This window comes from Spermophilus citellus (genome assembly GCF_964194105.1).
Source record: "Spermophilus citellus genome assembly, chromosome: 8".
Lineage (NCBI taxonomy): Eukaryota > Metazoa > Chordata > Mammalia > Rodentia > Sciuridae > Spermophilus > Spermophilus citellus.
Genome location: NC_138189.1, coordinates 129,458,889 through 129,466,459, shown reverse-complemented (window position 1 = coordinate 129,466,459; position 7,571 = coordinate 129,458,889).

The following is a 7,571-nucleotide window of genomic DNA, read 5'->3' as shown; positions in this document are numbered from 1 at the left end:
AAGGCAAGTGCTCTAACACTGAGCCACAACCCCAGCCCCTTCCCAGTCCTTTTTAATATATTTATTTTAGAGACAGCTACTTTACTTAGGGCCTAAGTTGCTCAGGATGGCTTTGAACTTGCGATCTTCTTGCCTCAGCCTCCTGAGCCACTGGGATTCCAGATGCGCACCACCATGCCTAGCTCGTACTTCATTTTCATTCATAACAAAGCATTTTCTAATTTCCTTTTTGATTTCTTCTTTTTTTATATATCTTTATTTTATTTATTTTTATGTGGTGCTGAGGATCGAGCCCAGGGCCTCGCACTGCTAGGCAAGCACTGTACTGCTGAACCACAATCCCAGCTCCTTGATTTCTTCTTTGACCCTTTGAATATTTAGGAGTGTGTTACTTAATTCCAACATATTTGGGTTTCCTCAAATTCTTTCTGGTGTTGATTTCTAATTTCAATCCATTTTTATTATAGAATCTGCTTTGTATTATTTCTATTCTCCTATGTTTATTGAGGTTTAGGTTACAGCTTAGAATAGAGTGTGTTCCGTGAGCACTTGAGAAGCTGTGTATTCTGCTGATGGCTGAAGTGTTCCTCACACATGTGGTAGTTCGTAGCAGGTCTTCAAGCTCACTGTGTCCTTGTTGGTCTTCTACCCAGCTGTTCTATCCATTCTTTGAAGTGAAGTTTTGTAGTTCCACTCTTGCCTGTTTCTCCTTTCAGTTTTGTTGGTTTGGCTTGATGTGTTTTGGTGATCTGTTGTCTCCTGCTTTTGTGTTTATAATGGTTACATTTTTCTGATGGACTGACCCTTGTATTAATGTGAAATGTCTCTCTAAGTAATCTTTGTGCTCCAAGTTGGGTTTGTATTCCAGCTCTACACCCTCAGATGTGTGATTTGGGACAAGGTACTAAACCATTGAGTCTTATTTCCTTCTTTAATAATCCTACCCTATAGCTGTTGTGAGGACTAAAAAAGATTAAGCAAGATGTTTTAAACAATTCTGCTAGGTGAGGACTTTCCACAATGTTAATTTTCTTTCCCATTGCTAAAATATAATAAAATCTTCTTTAGATCAGAATAAATACTGTTTTCTCAGTATTGTATTTTAAGTGTAATAACCAGAGGCTTAAATTACTTAAACCACTTCTCATTTTAGCAATTATTGGGAAGGAGAAATCCAGAAACAGGAATAGGAATACAAAAATGAGGTTGTGTTGTAATTCAGGAGTGAAAAAGAGAAATTCATTCTAAGCTTATTTTTCAAGGTGCTCAGAAAATTATTTGGTAATTTAAGTACCACCCTGTTTGGGCTAGGGTGTCAGAGGTGGAGCATTGCCTAATAAAGGCCCCAACTTTGATTCCCAGAATCACAACAAAACAAAATGAAAAACACCTTTCATCTTGACATCAAATATGACTTTGATCATAAATTCCAGTTCGTAAAAATAAAATAAATACAACCCTGGATGCTGGAGTTTGCTCAAGGCCTGAAATGATAGCAATTTAAAAAATACCATTGCTATGTATTTTCACTTTTACTGAATGCATGCTAATAATCCTCTGAGGTGGCCAGGACAGGTATCACTATCTCCATTTTGCAGAGACCTAAATCTCAGGGATTAAGTGACTTGCCTGTGATTATAAAATGAGTTGGAAGTGAAGCCAGGTCAACTGCTTGCAAATTACATAGTCTTGAAACTGTTCAGATCTCAAAATAAAAGACTTCTTGAAAGAACAAAACTCACTATGCACCTAGGTAACATTACTGAATGAATAAATATCTGATCCATAAGTAGAAATCCTGTTACAATGAGTATAATTGCATAAATGCAATGAATACCATCTGAAAAGGTAAAGAAGAAAAGAGGATCTGAATTAAAGAAATATCCCATGCACTGGGCACAGTGGTGCACGCTTGTAATCCCAGTGGCTCAAGAGGCTAAGGCAGGAGGATTGTGAGTTCAAAGCCAGCCTCAGCAAAAGCGAGTTGCTAAGCAACTCAGTGAGAGCCTGTCTCTAAATAAAATACAAAACTAGGATAGGGATGTTGCTTCAGTGGTCAAGTGCACCTGAGTTCAATCCCTGGTTATTCCCACCCCCCGGCCGCCAAAAAAAAAATTAAAGAAAAATGACCCTGTGCTATTTGTGATACATTTTTGGGAGCAGAGGATGGAAGACATGTATTTAGTCTGATCTAAAGTTTAGCCAAATCAGATGCAGAGGTGCTCATCTGTAATACCAGTTAGGAGGGAAGCTGAGGCAGAAGACTTACAAGCTCAAGTTTAGCCGGAGCAACCGAGTGAAAGACAGTCTCAAAATGAAAAGTAAAAGGGGATGGGATGTAGCTCAGTGGTGAAGTGCCACCAAAACAAATGAATAAACAAAGAAACCAAAAACCACATTCAAGTTCTTACAGTAGGTTTGTTCTCTTTTACAAACTTCTCATTTCTGTAGCACCTTTTATGAATTCATGATAATGCTCCACATTTTAATAAATGTATGAACTTTGTGATTGTTAAGAGAACAATTTAAGGGCTGGGCTGTAACTCAGTGGTAGAGGGCTTGCCTAGCATGTGTGAGGCACTGGGTTCCCTCCTCAGCACCACACAAAAATAAACAAAATAAAAAAAAAAAAAAGGCATTCTGCCATCTGCAACCACAAAAATAAATAAATAAAAAGAAAAAGACAATTTAACTCTATATTGTTCTTATTGATGTTATAAATATATTGCTAGTTAATAGCTATGGGAAATAATTTCCCGTTTTTGGTAACAGGGTAAGGGGAATGGGAAAAAAGAAGAAAAGAAGCAAACATTTGTGTGTGTGTGTGTGTGTGTGTGTGTGTGTGTATGTATGTGTGTGTGTGCTTATGTACTTTGTGGCATTTACTTTTCACAAAACCTTACAAAAAAAGAAAACTAATTGCTCTTGTAGCAATTTCTTTTTTCCATGTAGAATTTTGGGTGAGCACATGGCTCTACTGCTAAGGCCTATTTTCCAGCCTGTCCTGCAGCTAGGGATGGCAAAGTGATGTGAGTGGAATGCATGTGTGGAACATGTGGATGGTACTCTGTAAGGAAAGGAACACGTCCTCCTCTTCATTTTTTCCTCCTCTGCTGGATTAACTGTTGATTTCGCATCCTGGACCCCATGGATGAGAGCAACACAGCATGGATGGCAGAGGCACAGGATTGATAAAACCACGGACCTTAAATCCCCAACATTATGGAGCCAAAGCATCAGTCCTAGACTGCCCACTGGACTGCCCCGTGAATGAGAAATAGCTTCTACCTTGCTGCTTTTCTTTCCCCCTCCAATACTGAGATTGAACCCGGGAGCTTTTTACTACCGAGCTACATTCCCAGCCCTTTTTATTTTTTATTTGGGACAGGGTCTCATTAAATTCCTGAGATTGGCCTTGAACTTGTGATGCTTGGATTACAGGAGTGTGCTGCTACACTTACCTTGTTTATGCTGCTGTCGTTAAAGTTTTGTTATAGTTTCTGGACTAACAACACCCTGGAGGTACACAGCATGGTGGCCATGAACTGAACTTTTAACTGAAGGGGAAAAAGGAAAACAAGCCTAGAAAAATAAAAATTTTCCAAGGTCAAACTACTATAATGTAGGACCGGACCCAGACCCACATTGAGTGTGGCAGTACTAGAGCCCAGCCATTAATTTACATTCTGGAAGTATAGCATGTGTATTTCTAGAATGTGTGCAAGATGGTTTCAATTTCCATGTCAACCAGCAAAAATGACTGTGAGTAGTGAAGAAAAGTGAGTACCCCTGCCCAGCATGTGATAGCAAGGGGAATACAGAATCCAGTTTGATTGTACCTGTGTACTTTTATAAGATACTAACATCACCAAGTACAGATTTAATCTCAGGTTTCCTTCTCAATTCTCTTGTTTTGTTTCATGAAATAAGTTCCTTCTTCTTGTCTGCCAATCACTACAAATCCTGCAGGCTGAGATAGGTGAGGACAGAGACTCATTGCACTCACTTAGTGAATGAGAGGTGCATGAGTGTGAGCGGGCAGCTGAGAGGCAGCTGAGATGATCAGCCTGATATTTATTTTGTGGAGAAAGAGAGAAGGAAAGTCAAAGTCACTAAGTGCCTACTACATGCTCAGCTCTGTTCTAATGCATATTGTATTATTTAAACCTTATAGTAACCATGGGAGATAGGTATTATTCCCAGATACTGTGGGAAAACAAAGACAGTAGAAAGTCACACAGCTAGCGAGAGAGGCAGTGACTTTAATTAAGGACTGAAGTCAAAATCTGTATTCTTTCCACCACACCACGCTGTTTTTTAAAAGTTTTAATCTTCCCACAAATTTTATCTTCTCTTTTCCAAACACATCATCTCAGGGCTGGGGGTGTAACTCAGTGGTAGCACATGTGCTTATCATACAAGGGGCCCTGGGTTCAGTCTTCAGCAGCCAAACAAACAAACAAAAACCTCCCTTCACCTTTCTATAATTCTGAAGATTATTTGGGGAATTTTAAGAAATTTGCCAGGCCTGGGCTGGCTGTATAGCTCAGTGTGCCTAGCACTTGTGAGGCCTAGCACATTTGATCTCCAGCATCGGTTAAAAAAAAAGAAAAAAAAATTGCCAGGTCTTTAATGTGTTTGGCATGTCCAATAAGATATTCTATATGGGCTGGGGATGTGGCTCAAGCAGTAACGCGCAGGGCGCTGGGTTTGATCCTCAGCACCACATAAAATAAAATAAACATGATGTGTCCACCGAAAACCAAAGAATAAATATTTAAAAATTTCCTCTCTCTCTCTCTTAAAAAAAAAAAAAGATATTCTATAACACTTGGAATTCAGTAGATCCTTTGGATCAGTTTATAGTAGTATAATAAACAACAACAACAACAACAATGCCAGTGGGCAACAAGAAGGAATGTAAGCCAGAATGTGATTTGGCACGCTATTTCCTTGATAAAGTCTTAATATGGGAAATACGTATTTTTTATTGTCAGTGAACTTTATTTACTTATATGTGGTGCTGAGAATCAAACCCAGTGACTCACATACACTAGGCAGTGCTCTACCACTGAGCCCCACCCCCAGCCCCTGTCTTAATTATTTACTGGGTTTAAATCTATATTGAAAGGCTGAGATGTGATTCAGCACTTCCCAAGCAGGCACAAGGCCCTGGGTTTGATCCTTAATACAATACAAAAATAAATATACATTGTATCACCTAATACAATGTAGAGAGAGAATAAGAAACTATAAAAAGTAACATAAAGGAAAAGAACCAAATGAAACTTCTGTAACTAAAGAGCAGTTATTTACTTATTTATTGCAGCCCCCCCTCCTACCAGGGGCTCACACATGATAGCCAAGTACTCTACTAATAAACTGCATCCCTAGCCCTTATTTTTATTTTTGGTTCTGGGGATTTGGTACAGAGGATCTTTATCTGTGAGTAACATCCCCAGCCTCCCCCCCCACCCCTTTTTTTTCTTTTGAGACAGGGTCTCATTAAATTGTTGAAGGTCTAGCTAAGTTACTGAGGCTGGCCTCAAACTTGCAATGCTAGAGCTGTAGCCTCCCAAGTCACTGGGATTATAGGTATGTGCCCCAGCACCCATTTGTTCCATTTCATTTTATATAGGGTCTCCCTATGCTGCATGGGCTGGTTTCAAACTCCTGGGCTCAGGCGATCCCTGCTTCAGCCTCCAGAGTAGCTGGGACTCTATGCAACACACTACCATGCCAGAGTCCTAAAAGTTTTAAATGATGACCAGGGATTCAATATACTGACTTCATATATCCCCTTTTATTCAGTATAAGAAATTAAAACTGACGATTGCATCATTTAATGAAACATTGTCAGGAAAATATAATTTTTTTCCTTTAAAACTTTGTGAATTTGGGCTGGGGTTGTCACTCAGGGGTAGAGTGATCACGTAGCATGCGTGAGGCACTGGGTTCGATCCTTAGCACAACAAAAAAATAAAATAAAGGTATTGTGTCCACCTACAACTAAAAAATTAAACACTTTGTGAATTTATTTTTAGAGTTCTTTTTTTTATTCTACTCTATATTACTGTGACTTCTTCATGTGGGCTGCAGATAAATTTTTTCTCAGTCCTAGGAATAGTTATACTTTTGAGTAGCTATTTTTTTTAATCTCATGGACAGTGCAAGTGGTTGTTTTGTACTTGTGATGACCACTAGATGCACTTGAGCTGAGATAAATTTTCAACTCTAAAAACTGCAAAATTGCAAGATACATTTCTTGTGTACAGATTCAACAAATGCTGGTTTTATTTTCCTTCTTTTCTGTTTTCTTTCTTTTGATTTCCTCACTTTCTTCTTCACTATGACCTGGCATTTTAAAAAGCACCAGTTTCAGAGGTTCAGTCCATGGTTGGCCAACTCCACTGCTCTGGGACAGGGATGAGGCGTGATGGAAAGGTGTGTCAGAGGAAGGCTGTTCATGACAGCTAGGAAGCAGAGCAAACATATACATTTAAAAAGGAAAAAAAAAAAAGCTTTTATTAGCCAGGTGTGGTGGCACATGCTTATAATCCCAGAGACTTGGGAGCCTGAGGCAGGAGGATCACAAGTTTGAGGCCAGCGTCAGCAACTCAGTGAGACACTGTCTCAAAATTTTAAAAATAAATAAAAAGGGCTGGGGGTGTTAGTTTAGTGGCAGAGAACCCCTGTGTTCAATCCCCAGTACCATAGGAAGGGATGCGGGAGTTTTTAACTATAAAATAACTTTTAGGAATGAAATAGACCTCTGATGAATCCCTTAGGTACTAGAGCTGAAATAAGCTAGATACAGCTGGTTCCACTAATGATCTCCCTATGACTTTTACTCTTGGACAAAAAGAGGTCTCAGACCAGGAAGAAAGTAAGTTTGAGTTTTATATTGGAGTAGGCAGTCTGAGGATCTATAACATATTCCATTGGAGAAAATTTAAACTAATGAATTGCCACCTAGGTAATAAACTTAAGTCAAGATCACTATTTGAGGCTGCAGGTATAGCTCAGAGCTAGTATGAACAAGGCCCTAGGTTAGATCCCCAGCATCTCTCTCTCTCTCTCTCTCTCTCTCTCTCTCTCACACACACACACACACACACACACACACACACACATTGTTATTGAAAGAAAATTAATATAGCTTATTAGACTTGACATTATATTTGGGACGACTGATTTCCTCTGGTCACTAATTTCCAGCAATCTGTAATAAGAAAAATAAGGTCTACATTGTTCACAAACTTGATTTATTCACCTTATAGAATATATCATTTTTATTTTGGGAATCAAAATATATTATTGTTGTTGTTGTTATTCTATGGATTAAACCCACAGGTGCTCTATCACTGAACCAAACCTTTTTATTTTACTTTGAGACAGGCTATCACTAAGTTGCTGAGAATGATCTCAGACTTTCAATCTTCCTGCCTCAGTCCTGTGTAGCTGGGTCATAGGCATGCCCACCATACCTGGCCAAAACACAATTTTAACATGAAATGATGTTCACAGTAAACAAAACTTATTTTTTAGTTTGGCAAATTTTTTTTAAAGAT